Below are 23,632 nucleotides of genomic sequence, written 5' to 3' on the forward strand. Positions count from 1 at the left end.
TCCCCCAAAGTATGTAACTGGTGACACCCAAATGACTTCTGGTGATTCTCAGATAATGCTCTTTAAAAGTTACATGTTCATTTTCAAGTACTAAGAGGACTATAACTAACATTTAAAACCTGGTATCTCATAGGTGTTGTTAGTCAAAGGCTAAGTAAAAAAAAATAGTGTGTCAGCTTAAATAATATATAAGGAAACAGCAGTACAGCTCACATTCCGAGATGGTAAAAACTGTGAAGTATACTAGTAAAACTGAAGTTCTGGAAATCCTGCCTTTTTGCATGCAGAAGAATGCTTCTTTGGCCAGAAGTGTGTAAACAGGGGCCTTTCTTTCCATTGCCAGCATCTGTTAAAACCTGTCTCTAATAGGACCACCAACGATTTAGCTTCCTGGCTCTTTTGGAATTACATTTCGATATTACAGGGCTTCTTCAGTTGTTGGCCAACCTTCAAGAAAGAAACTCCTTAATAGTGTGAGGATAGCTCTAAAAATCTAAAAAGGACTTCAAGTATTTCAATTAATTTAGTTTATATTTCTGATGTCTCTCAAAGAGTGAAGTGTTTATGAACATCAATTTCTTTCTACAGAAAGCCTGTCCTCTCCTATCACTTCTGCTAGGTGATGGCTATGGGTTCCATCATATAAAGCATAGAAAATGTCCTCCTAAGAAGATGAAAGAGCAACTGTTGACTTAAGACCTCAGCATTTTCATGCAGAGAAAAAGAAAAGAGAGTAACAGTACTTATTAGTTTAGCACAATAAGTATTTAAAGGAAATATTTTCTCTTTATTTTCCAAAATTTAATTAATTTATTTTTTGACAGTACTGGGGTTTGCAATTAGGGCCTCCTGCTTGCTAGGCAGGTGCTTTGTCACTTGAGCCATTCCACCACCCCTTCTGGTGTTGGATATTTTTGAGATAAGGTCTCACTTTATTCCCTGTGCTAGCCTGGACCATGATCCTACTATTTGTGCTTCCTAGTATAACTGAGATGGCAGGTGCAATCCACTGTGTTTAGCCATTGGTTGAGATGGGGTCTCACAAAATTTTTGCCCAGGCTGGCCTTGAACCACAGTTCATCTGATTTCCATCTCACGATAGGTAGGTGGCATGAGCCACCAAGCCTGGCCCCCCAAATTTTAAATAAACTGAAATTAATATCTATTGCTACAATAGTATTTAGTACTCTTTGGATATACTGATATCCTAGCATAAGTAATAGTAGCTTTAAAAATATGCATGGTCTTTCAAAGTATCAATAAAAATGTATGCCATATTAGTTTATATCACAAGTATTTTAAGTATATATCAAATACTTAAAATAGTGGAATAGGGTATTTTGCATACATTCATATTTAGAAAAACAGTTGATGTTAGTATTTGATGTACTTATAAATGACCTTAAAGAAAGGTTCTTATTTAGAAACATTTATACACTCAGAGGAACTAGCAAAGATAGTAAAGAGAAATCCCTTGTACCCGCTACCTCATTTCTCCCACTGATTATAACTCACATAACTATGGTATAATATCAACATCAGGCAATGTATGTGAAGCTCTGATAGACAGTGCATCACATGTGTAGGTGTGTGTACAACCACCACAATAAGATGCACACCGTGCCATCATCACAAAGATTACCCTCGTGCTGTATCTTCATAGTCACACTTCTCCCACCCCATCCGTCTGCCTTGTAAATCACTAGTTTGTAAAATTATTTTTAGTGCTTATCTGTTACATACTTTTAGTAAAATATGAAAAAAAAAACCCTCCTTTGACTGGGTTTTAGGAGACAGCTGGTTCTTAGTTTGTCACTAGCTAATTCACACCCCTAGGCAGCTCACTTTGCCAACCTCAGTAGCTCATCTATAAAAACGAAGTTTAGGGCTCAGATTTTTTAGATTGCCAGCATTTAAGAGCACTCTTTTTTGTTTTGTTTTTGGTGCTGGGATTTGAACTCAAGGCTTTGTTCTTGCTACTTGAGCCACATCTCCAGACCTTTTTTGCTCTGTTTATTTTTGAAATAGTGTCTTATTTTTTGTTCCAACTGGCCTGGAGTGGGAATCTTTCTGATCTTAGCCTCCCAGGTAGCTGGGATGACAGGCATGCAACACCACGCCCAGCTACTGATTGAAATGGGGTCTTGCTAATTTTTTGCCTGGGCTGGTCTCAAACTATGATCCTCCTGATCTCAGCCTCCCAAGTATCTAGTATTATAGACTTGAGCTACATGCCTGTCCTGAACACTTCTCATTTTTTTATTCCAATTTTATTACCTTAAAGACTGCTAAGTCCATATCAGGTCAATAAAGTATGATTTAAAAATATGGAGAGCATCATAGATTGAACAGTGTGTTTTACATGTATTTTTCATTAAAACTGTGTCATTAACCAAAAATTGCATTATGGTAATATATTGCTGCTCCAAAACATGAAGCAGGTAAAAAAAAAAAAAAACGATTTCACTTGGACTCATCTTTCAAAGGGACATGTGTACTAGTCTCCCAAATGTACACCTGAAAACAATTTGGCAACGAGAACATCTGATACCTTTTGCCCCAAAGGGTACCCTTTGATGAAGACGAAGTGAATAGTTCCAAGATGCCTGGCCTAGTATCTGAGCCGCGAATACGCAGGACAATCTTGAAGTTGAAGATTCTGAACTGTGAGGTTCAAATTTGGCCCTTTTCTGAGAAGAGATTCAGGTGCTGGAGGTACATGCGGTTTGGGTTAAGCACAGGACTGAGGAACTCAGCAGCAGAGTCTCCTGCCTTCCTTGGCAGCACTACTCTTTGGACAAGATAACAATATCAGCAAGGTAATTTTCCCCAGGTGACTTCTATTTAAAGCTTTAAGACTCTCTTCCCATGCCCCAGTTTAAGCTTACAGATCTCTTCTGCTGTACAATTCACTGCTATTTTTAAATTCAAACCCGCCGAAACCACCCATCATGAGGATTGTTTTGAGCTTATCAACTGACCCCTTCGACAACATACTGATGAAAACCTGGCTTCTCCTTTTTCACCTCAAATAATCTTTATGAAAAACTTCCTAGGAAACAGAAACTTGAAGAGTGTACTTTGGGGACTTCAGAAAGATCCATTGAGGCCTTCTTTACTGAACCTTCCTTTTCAGAGGGTACCATTTCCAAGCCCCCTCTGAATAACCATCAGTGAAGGAAGATCTGAAACAGATCGGCAATACACTGGTCTAGCCAACTTTGCTTCTTCCAAAGGGGACTTGAACCAATCAACCAGGAACGCTGTCTCCGCGATGTCTCTCAGCTGAGAGACCTCCTCCTGTTTGTCTTGAGCACCCTGGATACCTCCCTCAATGGAAGAGGCGGTTCTCCGTCCTTCTTGGACCTAAGACCCGGGCTGGCCTCTGGTCTCGGCGGATACTGACCCAGCGGACGCACAGCAGCCCTCCTCTTACCCTGCTCTGGCAGAAGGGGCCCATCGCACGGTCCAGAAGGCATCCACGTGAGCGGCGGAGGCTGGCGTCCGGCTGGGCCGCGAAGAGGCCTGACCCCGAGACTGCTGCTTTGCACTCAGGCTCCGGGAGCCGGGCCTGGCCCGCTCCGTCCGCGCTAGCTCGGCTCGGACACGTGGTGCCGCGACAGCCGGTGCGCTTTTGTATCCGCGGTCCCTGGGCTCTTGCAGCAGCCCGGCGGTGGCTGGGGCTGCGGACCACGTGGGGAGACGGGCTGGAGACCAAAGGGTCAGTACCCGGGTGGAGGGGTGGGGGTGAGCGCGACGATGAGGACGCGGAGAGGGCCGAGCACCCGGGGCGCCGGGGTCCTATTCCTAGGTTCGCGACCTGAGGGTCTGGTCCCTGTCGCCAGTGACCCAGCAGATTGCTCTGCAGACTGTTTCCTGCAGTCGCTCTGGAGCGGGTGTTGCACTGCAGTGCTTAGGGTTCCCGCCAGTTGAGGGAGCCCAGTTAGGGCAGGAGGGTCTGCTCTGAACAACCAGGCGGTGAGTCCGCAGGACGGCTGTGGGCCTGGGACCCCAGTCTCGGTAGAGGTCCTCACTCACCCCAGCTAAGGAATTGAAAGGCACTGAAAACGGCAGCATAGTCCTAGTAGTCTTAAGGCGCCCTTCAGACAGACTGGGAAAATTCCTCTTCCACTACAGACTGTCTGGGGGCAGGTAAGGAGACGCAGCCCAGCACTAGGTGAAGACTTACCTGCAGCTGCAGACTATTCCCAACTTCATCAGCGACCTTGTAACTCTTCTGAGCATAGTGGTCTCTGAGACCTGATTTCTGACCCGAAGATAAATGTGGCCATTAGCTTTCTGGTTTTCAGGAGATAATAGCAATTAGGCTTTAAATAATTTTTTCTTTCGAGACTTCTATTATAGCAACTGCAATATAGTTAGGACATAGAATTTGTATTGTCTTTAGACAAGGCTGAAAAGACTTTCCTCACACTGCAGAGATAACTGTGATATAATGTGTTAGTCCAAAGGCAAAACTAAGGATCAACCTCACTGCCTGCTTTTCTGGGAAGGTAGGTTTTTGAAGAAACTGATGGGAAGATGTTTGTCCCCCTCAGAATTGCTAGAGTTCCAGGTAGCCCCATCAAGAACATTCAATTCTACCAAAGCTTTTTATGATGAAAATGGTTGCGTCATCCTCTCATGTACCTAAGGGCCAAGAGCAGCCACAACAGCTGGCTAAAGATTCTTCCAGGTGAGTTTCTTATTATGTTACTTGCTTGTTCTTAGATTAATCTATATTTTTGCCCCTACAGGGAGCTTTCTGTACAGAGGACTGCTTCTAGAGAGCAACATCCTGACCTTACCCCTGCCCCCTCTCCTTCCCCTGCCTCTTACATCATATTCACTAGAGTTGGGCAACACAGTCAGCTTAAAATATAATGTACTTTTGTTCTCTTGTGGGAGAACTGTTCAGTGCAAGTCTGTAATTTTGGAACCCAGTCTCGTAAGTCTTGGCACATATTAAATGTTAAAATTTTATTTTGTTCTCAGCTCAATTTTATGTGGCCATCCTTTCTTATTTATCTGATCATAAAGCTCAGACGCTAAAATTTTGCCTCCATGGTGTTTTCTGAGCCTTGGAAACTCTCCTCACTCATCAAAAATTCAGATTTATAAAATAATGGTATCCATTATAACAAAAATATTTTCTTCTTTTTTGTGCCAATTTTTGACATTGGTAGATTTTAGCATGCACCTTGCTCCATTCTGTCCACTTCTATTCAAGGTCCAGCCATTGAGTTTAATCTTCCCTTGACCTTTAAAGAATGCAGGCTCCCTCCATGGCCACTGGTCAAACTGTTGGTTGCCTAGCATTTCCTTTACCAGTTTAGCTTAGGTTCTCTTGGGATAGTGTTCTAGGAATTTAGTTTCCTCCCTTAATTTTTTCCCTAACCCAGGCTCCCAGGACCTCTGCATCATATATTTCCTGGAATTCCTTACTAGCTCTTTAGAGATCATTGTGGAGCTAAAAAAAAAAAAAAAAAGAAAGTGCATGCAACAATGGAAATGAGACTAAGACTATTAGGTTAAAGTCAACCAGCCTTTGACCATGAAATTTTAGTTTCCTTTAGAACAGAAATTTCCACCTGTTTGGCAGGAAATAACATTAGATTTTTATGTCAAAGCCTTATAAACTCTGTGTGTGTATGTGTGTTGTGTGTGTGTGTGTGTGTGTGTGACAAGATATGAGGCCTAGGGTAAAGCTTGTAAGTCATGAGAGAAGGAAAGTAGATGTATGTTGATATGGAGTTTTGCAAAGGGAAGGGATAAGTAGACTAGAAGATAGGAAGAGAAGAGGAAAATCTGGTATAAATGGTTTTCCTCAAAGTACGCACAGCGCTGACTGTCCTGTGGGACAAGAGGTAAGAGCATCACCCACAGGAGTTTGTTCCTCACTCCTGGTCAACATTAGTCCTCCCAATGATTGTTTTTTAAGAGTACCTTCTGAAATTAAGAATAAATATCTGTAGGCAAATATCAAAGCACAAATCACTGAACTCAAACTTTCCTTGACATAGTGCAAGAATACAGTATAATGGTAGAAATTGTTATAGAATCCATGTTAGAGGGAAGGTTTAATGAAGGGGGAGATGGTAATAGAAAATCTTGTAAATTGAAGGACTTTGAAAGATTACCTTATCTAGCCTTTTGAATATTGTACCAGTAATGCTTCTTTAGCTCTTGGGTTCTCTGTTTCTCCTTTTAAGCACCCAACTCCTTCCCAAAACTTGTGTTTCCATGTTGGACTACATTCTAGTCAAAACCCTTGTGAAGAATGGAAAACAGTGTTAGAGTCCCTTAAAGCATACATTTGATGATTAATATTGAAAAGATATTTCAGAGGAAGATTATTTATTATAATTTGTAAACCTACACCATGATTATGAAAAATCAGAATATTAGTCAATGAATTTTATTCATAGTAGACTTATTTAGTGAAACTGGATGCATTGTGAATTTAAAAACTCACATATTCCCTCTAAACTTATAGATCCTCATCTGTAAAATGGAAATAATAAGGAATCTGAGGTCAATGTCAATGGAGACAATGGAAATAAAAGCACTTTGTGAACTATAAGTAAATACATTATCATACATGGCAATAAAAAAGATCTAATGGAAATCACATAATGAATGAGTGTAAAAGGAATAATTTATCATTCAAGTCACCTTTGCACATACAGAGCCATGAAATTTTAGCATAGATAAGAAATTTATAGATTGCTTAATTTGTCCTATTTTATAAATGAAAAAACAAATGCCCAGAGAAAGTAACTTGCTTGCAGTTATAGCACATCTTTAAGAACAGTGTTGAAATTTCTAAAATAATCAATTGATGTCATGGACATCAGTTACTAAATGTTTATTGAGTGACTATTATATGCCAGGTAGTTGTAGATACTAAGAATATGGTGATGAACAAAAAACATAGCATCCCTGCCCTCTAAGAATTAATATTCTAATGTAGAGGATGAGATAAAAGAAGTAGAAACAAAGAAGAAAATTTTAGTTACTATGTGTTTTAAGGTTGACAAAATTGGGAATGTGGCGTGTAGCTTAGTTTCTTCAGGCGTCCTCCCTGAATTGAGACCTCAGTGAATGGATAGAGGCAGCTCCAATGCAAAAGATGATGAGAAGTGAAAATATTTCAGACATGTTAGACACAGAGTTGAAAGGATTTACTGGCGGTCTCGAGAAGTTGGGGGGGAAGAAAGGAGAATAAAGGGGGAGGGTAGGTTTTGTTTGTCTGAACGGCTGAGTGAATGTGGTATTGGAATTTTAGATAGGGCATGTTTTTGTGGTGATGGTGATGGTTGGGATGGAGATGGAGGGAATGATTAATTCTGTTTTAGCCACATGAAATTTCAAATGATAGTCAAGCATCTAAATGGAGTTGTTGAGTGAAAGTTTGCAGCTCAGAGGATAAGCTCAGCCTGAAGAACATTTGAGAATTACATTTGAGTATGTAATTATATCATTGATTATTGATTCTGCTATGCAATTATTTTAATAGTTTTGTTTAATTATGTCATTTGACCTTACTATTTAGTTTTAGGCTAAAATATAGAGCAAAGTAGTAGAGTCATATCAAATGGAAATGAATGTCTTTAACAATTTTATGCAAGGTAAGCAAAGATAATAAGTCTATCAAGGTAATTATTCTGGAAAAAATAGCATATTAATAAATTTTTAAGATATGGGTATGAAAAAATTAATCCAGCCACCCCCCAACTTGATGCATACATGAGTGTAAGGCTGTGATCAGGGAATTAAATTGTAGGTTACCTATAATTATAAAGATTGATTGAAAGGTATTGGACAATCCTAAATCACCAGTGTATTTTTCAAAGTGTAGTTATACACACAGATGTAAAGGTCAATATAGATGAATGGTCCCTGGAAATGGGACCAGCTGTGTATTTTCTAAAGCTTGCTGTAAACTATGTTAAACGAGGAGGGTCTAATAGCCACCTGGATCCAAAACGTGCATGGCGATTTTATTTCTAGTATTGTGAAAACATCTACTGTGGAATGTAATCACCAAATTCTCGAATTTTATAGAATTAATGTTTTCAGTTTATAAACTGGCAATAAACATTGAGGACTTGATGAAAGAACACCCTGGGTATTCTTTCTTTTGGAGACAAGCAAATCATGAGCCAATAAACCAGATTTCTACATTTTATTCAACCAGTTTGGTTCTTTGAAAGGATTAATAATGTGGGTGGGTTTTGGGGTACATTAATGTGCATAGCAGCTTTATTTACAATAGTTAAAAAACAGAAACTGATCCATACATGGGTGAGTGTTTAAACTGTGGTAGATCTAAATCACAGAGTACTACTCAGCAAGAAAAGTAATTAAAAATTGGTACATATGACAACCTGGATGAGTCTCCAGATAATAATCCTTAGTGGAAAAAAGCCAATATCAAGTTTAAGTAATATATGATTCCACTAACAGCATTGTTAAAATGACAAGCTTATGCATATGGAGAAATATTAGTAAGGTCTGGTGTTAAGGAACTTCTGAGGTTGGAAGTTGGTGTGGGTATAAGAGGCTCTTGTTGATTTCCTGGTTACATATTAGTTGTACTAGTTTTACAAGATGTCCCCATTGGGGGAAATTGGATACTGGGTTTACAGGTGATCCTATCACGAAGAAAATAAAATATTAGTTGCTTACCTCATAATTCTAAGTTCACTTTAACCCCCAAATACAATAATGTATTTCATAATGAGGTTCATGACTAATACCATCTGCATTCAAGATTCATTAAAAATCTGGAGCCAATTCTTCATCAAACATAAAATTCTCAAACTTAGCACACTTCCCAGGTGACTCATTTAGACATTAAATTGCTAGAATCCTTGAGAGTTAAGGAAATTAATTTAAGGAATTAAAAAAATGCTTGTGAATTCTTAACATTAGGCATTTTTTTTCTTATTTGTATCTGTCATCTAGCACAGGGAAAAAAAAGGTATGTATTTATCACATTGACTATTTGTTTTAATACTTCTAATGTTGAACTAATCCTCACTTTGCATTATAACACTTCTCAAAATCTATTGTTACAACTTTCAAATAATCCCCATCATTTTAGTGATTGTGTCTTGTATTCAGTAAGCATTTAATGAATGTTAATTCCATAGATGAGTAAAAATTAATGTGTGATAACACTTGACCACTTTTACCTTAGAGCAGTGGACTACTTCCAATTCCTGACAAGATGTCTTCTGTCCTGTATAGTTAGGGGATCTCACCCTGTGCATTTAATATCTGCCAAAATTCTATATGACCATGGATAAGGTGCTAAACCCTACTGATCTGGCTAAGCCCTACTGAATTCATGTTTGTAATCTACAACATAAAGCAAGTTGCAATGAGATAAAACCGATAAGGATACTTTGAAATCAATGAAGTGCTTTGGAAACTCAAGTTATTATTCTTATCCTTTCCATCAAGGTTGTCCCCATCAAGAACTTTGCCACCTCCCTCAATTCTTGGGAGAGCCAATCACTACCTGTGGTAAGCTTGTGGCAAGACTACACTTAAGAAATCTGTCAATGTGTGAAATTCCTAAGGGACAGGATGGCAAATAAGTTGACTCAGGTCCACTATTTCACCACTGGTATCCATGGCGAACTTCACTAGGGATTCATAGTCCTAGTTCTTATGCATTGGAAGGTGGTCTCATAAGCGTTCTTAACACAGTGCCATGGGGAGCCCCTGTGATTGATGGGCATTAACCCTTCAGTAGAAACTTAGTTGCCATCTCTGATTAAGATAAATCTATAAGTATGCATGCATTAGATTTGAGTTAAATACATATTTATTAAAGATATGACATATGTGTGATGATATTTATGGATGCATATATTATATGTGAGATAATATTGGGTATATAGCTGTGTGTGTGAGAGAGAGAGAGCAAGAGAGAAGAGAGAGAGGGAAGAAAAGAGAGAGAGAGGGAAGAAGAGAGAAGAGAGAGAGCAAGAGAGAGAGAAGTAAACATGTGAGATAAAGAGAAATCAAGATGGTAGTTTTAGGCCAGGCTTTGACATCAAAAGTTCACAATAGAATTTGAAAAGATTCTAAAGAATTAATATAAAGATCATATAGTTTCCCAGACATGAACAAGCATTAAATCAACTTCTCAGGTCCAGGCACAAGCGTCAGGGTACTCTTTTACTGATGGAAAGACCTAACTTGGATACTTTAGCTTTACCATTGACTGTATGTTATGATTAAATGGTATCCTAAATTAGTTCCCTTGGTAAATATATACATATATATGGAATGGTGATTCATCCATATGCCCTAGAGTCTTACTCAAGTCTTTCATGTCTTAAATGAATTCTCACCTTTGAAAAAAACTGGTCTACTTACAGAGTATTCACTAAGATGCTCGACAGTGCTGGGTGCTAATTATACAAAGCACAGAATAAATGATTCTTCTAGATGTTCCCATAGCTGTTTTAATTTCCACTATAAAATATGTATCATATTATGCTATAATTATTGGTATCTTCTATTGAGGTACAAACTTTTGTAGAACAAGATAGAATCACAATTTGTGTCTCTGTTGGTTAAGGTGGGTATTGGCAAACTTTTTCTGTAAATGATGAGAGAAACATTTTAGGATCTGTGGACCATATGGTCTTTTTCAAAACTACTCACCTCATCATTGTATGGTGAAAGCAGACATAGATAGTAAGAAAATGAATGGATGTGGTTATGTTTCAATAAAACTCTATTTACAAAAGCAGGTAGTGGGTTGGAATTTTTCCACTGTTGCTTGGCATTGATAAGTGCCCAATAGATTTTTTAAATAATATCAATAGTGGCATGATAGTTTCATTGAATGAATAAATGAAAGCATAATGGAACCTGGTACTTGCTTTCTAGTGAAGATTAAAACAATTAAAATGTAGTAGGCAGTCCTGTGGTGTACAGTGTATTGCTAGAGCCCAGAGAAGCAGCATCCTAGTCAGAGTGGGGGAGGGGATTATAAAAGGGTTCCTGGAAGAGGTGGATTCTGAGTCCTAGTTTGAAGGAATAGAGGTTAAAGACTGACTAGAAGTGGGAGAAGGGGTGCTGTAAGCAGAGGGTAGATCACTAGGTACAAAAGCACAGAACTCCCTGACACAATTGAGGAACTGCAGGTACTTTGGTATGGGAATTTTCGCTATAAAAATAATTTTGCAAATTAGTTCCTCCATCTGTGCTCAAACCTTCTTGTCTGTTTTCCTCTGAGACCAACACAACTATCATCCCTTTTCTGTTTATTGTCTCTCTCTTAGGTCTTTCACTTTAGTAGGTAAACATATTTTCCCTATACTTAAAACTACTATTTTCTTTTGTATTATCACCACTACCATTATCATCAATCACCTATGTCATCACACCATCACCTCCACTGACACCAGCTTCTCTATTGCCACTTCTACCTATACCACCTCTTTCACTTTTATCACATCCAAGACTATCACCATTACCAGTAACTTCACCTCTGCCACCTCCACCATCACCTCTTGTACCTCTTTCATGACTTTTATCACATCATTACTTTGCTATATCCATGATGAAACCTTCCTTTCCTTCTCTATTCTTCTAAAGTAGTAAAGACCTCTGCCTTTTTCATAGAGCCTTCTTGAAAGAGTAATATGTCTTCATTCCTCACTCTTATCTCTTGCTCCACCATCTACAATATAGGTTCTGTTGTCTTCACTCAGTTGGAGTTATTTGAAATAAAATCACTACCTGTCATTATCACTGTATTGTTACATTCGGTGGGCACTTTTGTTTTTTACTTCATTTTGAACTCTCTGCAGTATTTGATTCTGGATCTAAACCAGCCTGTTTTTAACCAGAATCTTCATTTGATCATCTCCTCCTTAAAATATTCTATTTATTTGGATTCTGTAATATAAAAACGTTCTCATTTTCTGACCTTTCATTTTTCAGTCTTCTCTGATGTCCAATAATCATCCATTTATCTCTTAAGCGTGGATATTTTCCATGGCTATCTGCTGATCTCATGATCTTTAGGCGACTGTGTATGTAACCTTTCATAATAAAAGCAAGGCAGTTTCCTCAAGATGGGTAAGAAGACTTTGATGAAGGGATGAATGTTGGAAAAGCTGTTGAGGGAAATGAGAGAAAGAGCTGAACAAGACATGCTGGTTAGAGCATGGAGCGTAGCTGAGGCTGCAGATCTTAGCTTTGTGGTGTCTTGGAAATCATCAGTCACACAAATCATCCTGAGAACAGGGAAAAAATGAATAGGTGGATATGTGATTCGAAAAGGCATAAAATCCCTAAGTACTTTTCTATTTCCTTCACTGGGGCTATTCCATAAAATGACATCCTATCATCAAATAGAGGTCTTGGTGATTAAGGAATAGTCATTCCCTAACTGTTTTATAGTTAGAGCAATATATTCTTGTCTGATGTGGTAACTCTTCATTCTACCCATCCTTTACTTTCCAAGATTTGCAAAGTTTATATTGTTTTAAATTAATATGATATAAAATTAGATTTGTCTTGAGGCCTTGATGTGATCTTTGTAAACTTCCTTGACATGATTTATTAACACTTATCTAGAACTAAATTTTTATGTAAATATTTGGAGCTATATTCATCCCCTCCAAAAGGTACCCCCTTGTGTTTTCAAGACTGGGTCTAAACTAGTTTATTTTTAACTAGACTCCTCATTTGGCCATGCATACCTGAATTTACATGTTATTTGCTATTCTATTTCATCTTCTATTTTCTGTTGCAGAGTTTTCTATTTATTACTTGAAATTATTTAAAGTCAGAGAAAATTATGTTTTGGCTAGTATCCAAACATTTTAGCATTGCCTTTCACTAGTGGTCCCCTGTCTATCTCTTTAGCCTCAACTTTCCATTCTTTATGATTGCACAACACATGCCCCAACCATATTGAATTACTTCCAAATCCTCAAACATACCACTCTACCCTTGCTATCTTCTCCTTGTGCACGCTGTTCATTTACAGTATATCATATTCTGCCCTAATTAATTCTTCTGAATTCTTTTCATTGTGATTTTTAAAATTATTGCTGTGCTGAGGGTACATTGTGACATTCTTACAATATATCATAGTTAAATTCACCCCCTCCATTGTTCTCTTTTATCTCTCTTCCCCTCATTCCTGGAAAGGTTTCAAGGGGTCTCATTTTTCCATTTACATACATGTGTACACAATATTTGCACCATATTCACTCTCCTACACCCTTTCCCCACATCCTCCCCTCTCCTGCTGGTACCACCTCCCCAGGCAGGACCTGTTCTGTCCTCCTGCTCTCCACTTTTGTAAAAAAAAAAAAAATTTTTGTTTGTTTAAGACAGCTATACATTGGTTTCCCTGTGACATTTCCATGTATATATGTATTACAATCCAAATTGGTTCATCTCCTCTATTTTTCTCCTTTCTATGTTAGTCCCCTTCTTATGGTGATTTCAACAGTTTTAAGAATTCTGTATTCATTCTTGAATTCATTCATCAACTATATTCACTTTCTTAGAAGTCTCTTGTGAATTCTTTAAGACTTCACCTCCTTTGGGAAGTCTTCCTGACACCCAATTAGGATCTGTAGTGTAAGACTTAATGCATCATATTGTGATAATTCTATCTTTGTTGCCTCTGCCAGACAATAAGGAACTCTATTATGGTATGGTGCCTAATGTCAGGCTTGACAATCAAAGGCATTTAATAGTTGTTATTTGGTTGAATGGCTGGATGCATGAATGAAATTATGCTTTGTGCTCCATTTTTATTTTTAAATTATATTACTCTATTTTTAAATATTTTTTATTTTTAAATTACATATTTTAGGCATGTTTCATAGTTTCTTAAATATAAACTTCTGTTTTTAGTAATATTTAATATAAATATAGTTTTTTGGTGGTTTGGCTTGGTGGTTATCTATCATTAATTGCCAGAGATCTTATGCCACTTCTGCTCCCATAGACTTTACCTTCTCCATTTTTCATGCATTTACTTGCTTTCACCTACAGGCCTAGGAAATAGATAAGAATCTTCTGCCAGGGAGTGAAGATTGCCTTGGAATCAAGTGCTCCCTTTTGCTGGTACTTTGTATCTGTTCTTCTGCTCATCTTACTTGTAGATCATGTGGTTCCTGCTGACCTGAATGAGCTTTTGGCCATCTTCCTTGCCTTACAGCTTTGGAAACCTCCAGTTCACCTCTGCCTTCTTATCTCTCACTCACCTGCTGTTTGCTCTGACCTTCCATGCAGTCATTAACTTTTCCTTTTCTTTTTGTTTTCTGATTGAGTGCACATCATGGTCATTGATTATTTTGTGTGTTTGAATTATGGACCAAGCTATATGGTTACTGTTTCATCATCTCACCTATTTCCGTCCACCCAAATATGCTTTGGTTTTCCTGATTTTAGATATATGCATTATTATCTGAACCTACAGGCTTGGCTCTGTTATATTTTTGGAACAAGGATGGTACTCTTATTTCCTCATATTATGATTATGGAAGTTGAGGCACAAAGATTTATAAACTCCAAGTCAACAAATATGCTATTTGTGGGTATATTAACAAAACAGACTCTAATAAACCTAAAAGCAGTTTAGCTATCACAAATTAAGTGTTTTTAATTATGACTGTGCATCAGAATTATCTTAGAACCTAAGTAAATGCAGATACCTAGTCCTACCACAGAATCGTCTTGAAGTAGGATCTTGACATATGTATTTTCAAAAGTTTCTTTATGTATTTTTGATAGTCAGTATGGGTTAAAGTTTAGCACTTCTTCACAAATGATTACTTTAAATGTTGTACATTATATATGACTATCTCAAATATTAGAGGACTAATAAAACCTAATCTTTATTCATTGTTGTTCTGTATACATGATGCTAAATCTTCTACATCTAGTTCCTCATTTAAAAAGCCTTGTAAATCAATACTAGCTGGGTAGTATCCATATAGAGTATGATTAAGCTTAAGTTGAAAGAGGTTAAATTATTGACCAACAGTTACACAGCTAATTGCAGAGTAGGAATTTAAATCTAAGTTTTCTTATGCTTGAACATTATGCTATGTGACATACCAGCATCACAATAATATGTCACCATGTGCAATATAGTATAACTCTATTAATTTACCATTTTACTAATAGACTTAATATGTTCAAAATAAATATGATCATCTTATTACCTTGGATAAAGTGTCCTACAGTTTCTTTATAGCCAACAAAATAAAGTAAATTTTCCTTGTTACGATATAAAACCTATCAAAATTCATCTTCGACCTCCCTTACCATTTTCTCTGTAGTCATGCTCAGTTTTCAATTATTTTTCTAAGACACCAAACTGAAAGAATGAGATGCCTTTGTATTGGGACTTGAGGGTCATTTGAGGAGTGTATTAGTTTTCTTCTTGAGATTTTGAAGCAATTAAGTGTCATATAAGTCAAGGATCCAGAGATCAATTTTATTGTGAATGAAGTTGGATTGGAGCAGCAACTTGGATCCAGTGTCCTCCTAATACTAAATTCACCCATCTATTCACAGATAGATGCCTGTAGGCCTCCCACAAGGAGCTTGGGGCACTCAGACCTTAGAGGAGTAACCCTGCAGCCTGTAGGAAATGCACACATGGACTGGGACTGTTAAGGAGATGCTGCTTAATTCTATCAATCCAGTAAGCATGGCTGTGTGTAGGGTGGAATGTCTCTGTATGAGCTGATGTCCCTGTTTAGTGATGATCTCAAGCAGGAACTTGGAAAAGTGGAGGGCTGAATCCCTCTACACTTTCCACGTGCAGTTTGCCCAGCCATAAATGGCCTTCTCTGCCTTTACCATCATCTCAAATTCTCTTTCTTGGAAAGTTGTCTGATACCATGCTGAGCACATGCCTCCCTCTCTACCCAAAGCATTAAGCTCATATCTCTTCTTTGAGACGTTCATCATACACATAAATGCATAAGTTTGCATTTGAATGTTTGAAGTATAACTACATTCAGGAAAGTACAAGATTTAGACAATGAGCAAACTCATGTAACCAGCTCCTAAATCAAAACCAAATTGTTTTACCAATATCCCAGAGGCCCCTTTATACTTTTCCCCCAAAGATAACCACTATGTTGACTTTTCACACTACTTTTTGCCTGTTTTGAATTTCATGAAATAGAATCATACAGAATGTACTCTTTGCATTTCACTTCTTCTACTAGATAATAAGTATGTGAAATCCATTCATGTTTTAGGATGTTGTTATTGCTTCTTCACTTTCATTGCTATGTAGTATCCCTTTGTGTAAATACACAATTTAATTATCCTTTCCATTGTGATGGGACATTTGTGTTATTTTTAGTTTTGTCCTACAATGAATAGTGTAATGAATAGTTTTCTATATGTCTTCTGGGGAACACACGACACATTCCCATTGCATAGATACCTAGGAGTGTGACTGCTGTAGAGTATAGGTATATGCAACTGTAGCTCATACTGCCAGCCTTCCAAAGCATTTCTACCTAATATTACCATCAGCACCATCTGAGACCTCAGGTGATCTTCATTCTAGACACTTGTTTTCATTTTAGCCATTCTGATGGGCGTGTGATAGTATTACAGGATGTTCCAATTTACATTCCCCTAATAGCTAATGAAAACCAGGAAAGTGTTACCTGCTACTTGTGCATTTGTTTTATGAAGTGCCTGTTCCACATTTGCACTATTTTATTTTATAGGATTTTTTCATATGTTCTGGATATAAATACTTTGTTATATCCAGGTATATACAGGTTGCAATATCAAATATAGGTATTGCAACTATTACCTATGTGAACAATTTGAACCTGCAGTCCATTCAGGTTCAACCACCTGCATGAACCAAACACTGGTGATATCAGATCAGTGTACAATAAAATTCCCAGCAGATTGTTCTAAGACATCAGTGCTGGAGCATAATTTCTGAATAATTGAATTAGAATCTCTGGGAGGGGTAGTAGATATTATTCATCATTGTATCCCTAGTGCCAAATAAGCAATACTCTTGATATTGAAAGAGGTACTTAAATTTTCATCTTAAGTTTAAGATTTATTCTTTCACTAGACTACATACAATATAATTTGTATGTACTTTCTTGCATCACAATTAATAGAAGGTGATTAGTAGAGAAAATAAAAATTTATCTTCACGTTTTCTCTGTTCACAATTATAATAAACTTTCTAATGGAATCCTTAACACCATTCTCATGTAAAATGAAAATGTCATTACTTTTTAATCCTATTCTTCATGAAATGGTGACATGATTGGAAATATTTTAAAAGTAGATTATGAAATTTTATGTTTTCATGAAAGAGGTTTATGGTTCAAAATCAGGTAAGGAATGTTGCTCTGGAGGAGCAAATAGGGTGAAATTAAAGGGTTGTATGTTGTAGCCACAATTAAGCAGAAATGGGGAGAGTGCTGCCCAACAGTGGAAAGACTTGTTTCAGAAGGCTATGAGTGACCCATTAGTAAGGGTAACATGGAGTATGAATTTCCATCTGGATGGAAATTACTACTGTGGGTCAGATTATATGATCTCTATACATCTTTGCAATGTAACCATGTCAACTAATGCAGTCATAATTCTTCTCCTGGAAGTGAAAACCTTACTTCTCTTAATAGTTTTGCCTAGACACAGAAAAGTCCATTTGAGGATTTTGGAAGTCATCTTTTGAGGGACTGTTGGCACAAAAGGTGACTTTCTTGTCATTGGTTAAGCATAAGGTTCTTATTAGTCTTTTTTCCCTTACCCTTTTAGATTTATTCTTGCTCCATATTTTTAGGGAGCCCTACCTCCCTCAAGTAAATTCAAGATGTTCTGTGAAATGGAAATGTAGCTTACTGGGAGGCAAGATTGACAGTGAGAGTTCTCAATCTGCCTTTTATGAAAGATAATTTGTTCAGCATTAGATTTAAAAAGCTCTGCCTGATGGTTACATTATAACCAGTGGGATGTCTTGTCAACCAACATGCTGGGAAACTGGTTTATACAACTCACTCTTTTTTAGTAATCATTGCCTTTAAATGAGAGCATCTGAGCATATTAAATGAGACTTAGTTCATAATCATCAAATATTAGTATAATGGATTTAGCTGAAAGGATTGTAGACATTTGGACCTATTTGGTCCTCCATTCTAGAAGCAGCACATGTCATGGAGGAAACCTGTTCCTTGAAACTGGAGAAAAGATTATGTTAATGCCTGGATGCCTGAATTTCGTTATTAACATTCCTGACACATTTGCCAACTAATCAGTGGTTTAAATGTGTGGAACTTAGGGAGAGCCTGTGTCTAATGAACTAAAATGACATCCAGGAAATTACTGACTTCAGGGTACATGAAATCCCATAGGTTGATTGTTAAATCCAAAATCCACAATCAAGAATATTTTCACTTTGCTTCTTAGCTCACATTTCCATGTGCTGTATGAAATTTGTCATACATATTTTAGTTTTACTTTAGGAAATAAACTGTGTTTGAATTCCCACATCCTGAACTGTTCAGCACATTGTCAGTGACTGACATTGTGAATGTTTTAGTACAAGAAACATGACATATCTGAGTTATTTTTCCTGAGGTCTTAAATATATACAGGTATATATTCACAAAAGGAAAATTACATCAATTCTTGCACTGATTAAGTCAGCAAGTCAAGGTTGGGACATAATTTTTATGTCGTGGTAGGATTAGCAAATTATATGCAGAGTTAGGAACATTCGAAAGCCTCTTAATTTTGCCTCAAGAACATTTTGGGAACCCAGGGGGTAGTAGTCAGCTTTCCATTGCTCTTACAAAATGCCTGAGATAATAATTTCAAAACCACCCAGCACAACAATAAAGGAAAAAAATTTTAAAGTTAAAGCTAAATTTTTTTATCTAGTATTTTATGATTATAATAGATATTTTTGCTAATTTTATTTATTTACTTTTTTGGTGAGACTAAGCTTTGAACTCAGGGCTTCATGCTTAGAAAGCAATTTTATAAAAGATTTTATTTATCCAATTTCTATTAAAAAAAAGAATGTTTATTTTGCCTCACAATTTTGCAAGTTTCAGTCCATGGTCAGTTGGCCCAGTTGCTTTTTGGGCCTGTGGCAAGTCAGTATATCATACAGGAGTTCATGGTAGGGGAAGCTGCTGGAAAAAGAGAGGGAGAGGGAGAGGGAAAGGGAGGAAGAGGGAAAAGGAGAGGGAGAGATGGATGGGGGGGAGAGAGAGAGAGAGAGAGAGAAAGAGAGACCCCTTAAGGTCTTCTCCTAATGTCCTAAAATCTCCCACTAAGTCCCTCCTCTTAAAGGCCCCTACCATCTCCCATTAATGCCAAGCTAGAGTTCAAAGCTTTAACACATGGTCCATTTGGTGTGCATTTAAGATACAACGTGTAGCACACAGGGAAAAATGATTATTTTGATAAATAGATATATAAAACAAATGATCATTATGCATAATAGGCCTAACTTCAGAGATCCTTTGGATGGGGACAGTAACCTCATTGGTGAATATTAATTTTAGAATTAATTAAATGAAGTTGTGCCTGAGAATCCCTGGGTATATGATACGGTTTTATTCCACAGTCACGCTCAGATCCAGTCATGTAATAACTTTATTTCTCATCTTTTAAAAAGCATTTATTGGTTTACACAGACAATACCTGAATACATTCTTTTGGAAATATTTCAAAAGATCATATTCAGGAGCAAACAGCTAGTCCGTCTTTATTCATGTTTCGAGTTCCACTGTGGCTAGCCCCAGGATACAAGTAGTTATTAGTAATAGTGGATTATTTTTCTAATTTTTTTAGGGCATTCTTTTGTTTTGTTTGCATGTTTGTTTTTTGAGACAGTGCCTCATTATGTAGCTTAGGCTGGCCTGGGACTAACTATGTAGTTATTCCAGTTCTGACAATTGTCCTGTCTCTGCCTCCCAAGTGCCGGGGTTACAGCTGTGTGTCACCACACCTGGCTTTTTGAAACTTTTTAATGCATTTATATTCATATATATGCACATAGGCAAATGTATAGTTCAGTAAATATTAAGGAAACTATAAAGTATTTGTTTTATTATACTTTTTCTTTTAAAAAACATAAATTAACTGTATTTAAACCAGAAACCATTAGGCTTGGGAATGTATCCCTCCAGATCTGGAAACCAAGATTTGCAGACATTTTCCAAAGGCCTCCCTCAAATACAGCCCTGACTGTACTGTTTGATTTCATCTCCATCTGCTTTCTCGTTATCTCACAGTTAAGCTGTATCAAGTGGAGGGACATTCTTTTCACTACAATTTAGAAAGCCTAACAGGATGAAAAAGTGGAAATGCTGACAAAGATTTTAATTAAGAGTTAGGCAGTCTATATGGACAGGCTGCTCAGGCAACAAGGGACTATTTCTCATAGCCTCAGAGATGGGAAAGGGATAATTACTAAGACAAATGGGTCCATCTGACCTATTATCCCTGGTTTCCACCAAATTCTAGCAGCTTCCCTTAACCCTTCCTTTATGACCACTTGACAATGCAGCAGAAGGCAATGGCTTTACCCTGCAACAGTTGAGCTTGATTGCTTACAATCTTCCACCCCCAGGGGTTCACATCTCCCCTTGATTAGGAGAAATGGACCCCTGCTCATTCTGTCAAGACTCCTATGCTGCACAGTGAATGGGGGGAAATCTCATTTTGGAGACAAGCATTTTCTGTGAACTCTATTAAGCAACAAAGAAGCTGGCCTCTCATGGGGTCACATTTCCAGGATGTAATCACCAACTTCTTGGGTGCAATATACGACCCCTGCCAGAGTCCACTCTTTCCATGTTCACCAATGTGATTATTTCACGATAACAGCCTTCTCAAGGGAGTTGGAGATGCCTTCTGCACATTTTAGTGAGCCTATCATTCTGCCTCAATTTTTTCCCCTTAGTCTTTATTTCTTTCTGATTCCTTTCTTTCATGTTGTGAGCTACATTTATTTGGAAGGTGTAGGGGACACAGAGATTTTAAATGTCATCTGGCATAGATGAAAATCCATTGTCTTCCCCTCTCGAGATTTAGCAGTAAAATGTATTTTCTAGTTTATCAGAGTTAAAAGATTCTTTATTTGTGTTCTGAGGGGAAAAATGTGTAATTAAACAAAGAATTTTGATATGTTTCTAAATAAAGAATAATTTTATTTTTCATGAAGATTTAAAATGTGCCAAGTGTAGTTATAATCAAAGAATGTTGCAATAAGCATCCCTGTGAAATAAAAGATATCAGTCTTGCCCAGTGACTCAGCAAGTGAAGATTCCATAATTTTGTCCTATTAAACTTCACTGGAAAAGGACTAGGATATCTGTGTATAAACACAGTTCTAATGCTAACATTTTTATTTGTTAGATGTCAATTTGCTAGCACATGCTAAATTTGGTATGAAAAAATGTGATTCTTATTTTTATGAACAGAATAGAAAGAGGAATGGTCAGAATATTTTATTTCATTTCTGTTGCTTATGCCATTTCATTTTTACCAATTTTGTGCTCACATTTCAATATGCTTAATATTTTTTCTCACATTAGAGTTTGATTTTATAACTAAATTTACTCTGGGATTTAGTATTAAAGAATATTTGATTATAAATAAGTTTACCTTTGAATTTATTATGTAAGGACTATAGATTAGAATCTATTTTAATGCATTTCAACCACCCATTGATGATTTTTTTATTCTAATTTTTTTCAGGTAGCTTTTGTTAACAAATAATGCCTGTGACTAACACCCCGTGAAGCTTCAGCTATTTAAATTAATCTGGCTCTTTATCCTTTGCAAACATTTGTATGATCTGCTTCAATCAGATTTTCTGAAAACAAAGGAAAGTATTCCCTATTTTTTCCCAGAGGGTTCACAAATGATATGCATTGAATTAATCCAATTGGACTAATATGATTATTTTTGTGTGTATGCAAAAGGGCATAGATTCTTCAATAATACATGAGAAAAGAGAGGTGATTATTCGCTTGCCAGCTCCTTTGCATATGGAACTAGGGGAAAAAGTGTCTCTGGGCTAAGAATCCATATAACCACTAAGACTTTTTCTTAGGAATAGTGCTTTGTCTTCCTCAGGAAACAAGGATGCATTCTTTAAGACAAAGATGTGTTAGTTCACTTTCATTCACCTCTCTTTCTCCAGTGGTGATGAAGGTCTTGTAGGCATAAACTGAAACCCACTTGGCCACCACTGTGGTGGTGGCCCATGCTTGACTATGCAGATCAGCTAAATGAAGGAAAGATATGTGCTTTTTGTTTAATCCTGGTTGTGGGTCCATCCTGGCATCCCTCATGTTTCCTTTGCCTCTCCATACACTGATGTTCCCAAAGCTCTTCCCTGGGCCCTGCTCTTTTCACACTATATATACTCTTTGGAAATTGCACCAAGTTCATGGTTTTCATCATCACTTAATGGTTTTACAAAGCATATCACCAGCCAGTCCCTCTCCCAAAATCTAGATACAAATATTCAATGTGATATTGCATGTTTTCCTTTGGATATATCTTTGATTCCTGAAATCCATCAATTCCTAAGATGAACTAACATCTTCACTCTCAAACATACCTTGGTTTATGTTTCCTGTCTTAAGGGATTTGCCAAAAATGAAGTCATAATGGATTCTTCCCTCTTGTCACCTCCCACATTCCAGGTCACTAAATTCAATAAATTTTGTCTTCTAAACACAGCTCAGATCCCTCCTATTTTCCATGACCCTTTCTGCTACATCATTTCAGGTAGTGGATTTATTTATTCTTTTGTGGAGGAGGAAAGTGAGTGGAGAGGGAGCTAAATGTTTTTGCTAGATGTTATTCACACTTTTTGTTAGGCTGGATTAAACATTGAACATATTAATATATTTATATACACATGCTGCCTTTGCAACACTGCACTTGTACCATTTATCAAATTATTGAGGTTCTGGGGCTATAGCTCAGTGGTTAAGTGTTCGCCTAGTATGCACTGGGTTCAATCTCCAGTACCTCCAAAAAATGTATAATCTCAAATTATTGAGAGGTAGACTTCGAGAGAGATTTTCTGGAGAATATTTATAGATCATCTTGCAATCATAGCTTATCAAAGCATATAAATTTGTAAATGCAACCTTAGATACTCACACTTATGTCTAGTTATTTTTGCAGGAAAAAGTGCTAATCTCAACCTTGGGCAAATGGAGCAACTTGTGGTTGGCTCTCCATTGACTGCCTTATAAACAGAGGGCAGGCTTTAACAGTGTTTCCTAGTGCTTGTCTTAATTCAGGAGGGAAAGTATAAAATACAAATAAAGGACAGTGAGATCAGCAGAGCAATGAACATGGGATGCTGTGCGTCAAAGGGCAGATGTTATGGAAAATTCTGTCAGGCTGAATTTGTTAGATTATATGGTAGTATGAACATGAGCTTAGAATAAAACACAATATTATATTTAGATTTGGGAGACTTAACTGCATGTGTCATTTGACTTTGTGGTACTCTATATTCATAAAAATCTCAAAGGAATCCATTATTTATCCCAACAGTTTGAATATACAATTCACATTACTTTCCATTATT

The 23,632-nt window shown here is 37.2% G+C and overlaps 1 protein-coding gene across 7 annotated transcripts in view; it reads left to right on the top strand.

Moving 5' to 3' along the window:
* The window catches only part of LOC109699265 (nonsense-mediated mRNA decay factor SMG5-like), a 121,040-nt gene that overhangs the window by 29,742 nt on the left and 67,666 nt on the right, over positions 1-23,632 (top strand). For 4 of the 7 annotated variants that reach the window (XM_074069073.1, XM_074069067.1, XM_074069075.1 and 1 more), the window contains exon 3: positions 4,560-4,696. The exons of 2 other annotated variants lie outside the window; for them this stretch is intronic. The gene's annotated coding sequence lies outside the window, so the exon portion shown is untranslated. Of the gene's footprint in view, positions 1-4,559; positions 4,697-8,079; positions 9,535-23,632 lie in introns of those variants that run through there. One more of the 7 variants, XM_074069072.1, reaches the window with a different exon arrangement.

Source organism: Castor canadensis, chromosome 3, assembly GCF_047511655.1.
Source record: "Castor canadensis chromosome 3, mCasCan1.hap1v2, whole genome shotgun sequence".
Classification (NCBI taxonomy): Eukaryota; Metazoa; Chordata; class Mammalia; order Rodentia; family Castoridae; genus Castor; species Castor canadensis.